This window comes from Arachis stenosperma, chromosome 2, assembly GCF_014773155.1.
Source record: "Arachis stenosperma cultivar V10309 chromosome 2, arast.V10309.gnm1.PFL2, whole genome shotgun sequence".
Taxonomy (NCBI): domain Eukaryota; kingdom Viridiplantae; phylum Streptophyta; class Magnoliopsida; order Fabales; family Fabaceae; genus Arachis; species Arachis stenosperma.
Window position 1 is genome coordinate 22,597,448 of NC_080378.1, and position 624 is coordinate 22,598,071.

At 41.3% G+C, this 624-nt stretch overlaps 1 non-coding gene across 1 annotated transcript; it reads right to left on the reverse strand.

Moving 5' to 3' along the window:
• Positions 1–211: 211 nt before the first annotated feature.
• Positions 212–319, reverse strand: LOC130963864 (small nucleolar RNA R71). Its single transcript, XR_009079981.1, has one exon. It is a non-coding gene; the product is annotated as a small nucleolar RNA R71 (small nucleolar RNA).
• Positions 320–624: the final 305 nt, after the last annotated feature.

Genomic DNA, 624 nt, shown 5'->3' on the forward strand with positions numbered 1-624 from the left:
TCATCAGTTCTTAGCTGAGTTCTTGCAAATCTGTGACACAGTCAAGACTAATGGGGTTGACCCTGAGGTCTATAGACTGATGCTATTCCCTTTTGCTGTAAGAGACAGAGCTAGAACATGGTTGGATTCACAACCTAAAGAAAGCCTGGACTCTTGGGAAAAGCTAGTCAATGCCTTCTTGGCAAAGTTCTTTCCACCTCAAAAATTGAGTAAGCTTAGAGTGGAAGTCCAAACCTTCAGACAGAAGGATGGAGAATCCCTCTATGAAGCTTGGGAAAGATACAAACAATTAATCAGAAAATGTCCCTCAGACATGCTTTCTGAATGGAGCATCATAGGTATTTTCTATGATGGTCTCTCTGAACTATCCAAGATGTCTTTGGATAGCTCTGCTGGAGGATCTCTTCATCTGAAGAAGACGCCTACAGAGGCTCAGGAACTGATTGAGATGGTTGCAAGTAACCAATTTATGTACACTTCTGAGAGAAATCCTGTGAACAATGGGACTAGTCAGAAGAAAGGAGTTCTTGAGATTGACACTCTGAATGCCATATTGGCTCAGAACAAGATATTGACTCAACAAGTCAATTTGATTTCTCAAAGTCTGTCTGGAATGCAAAATGC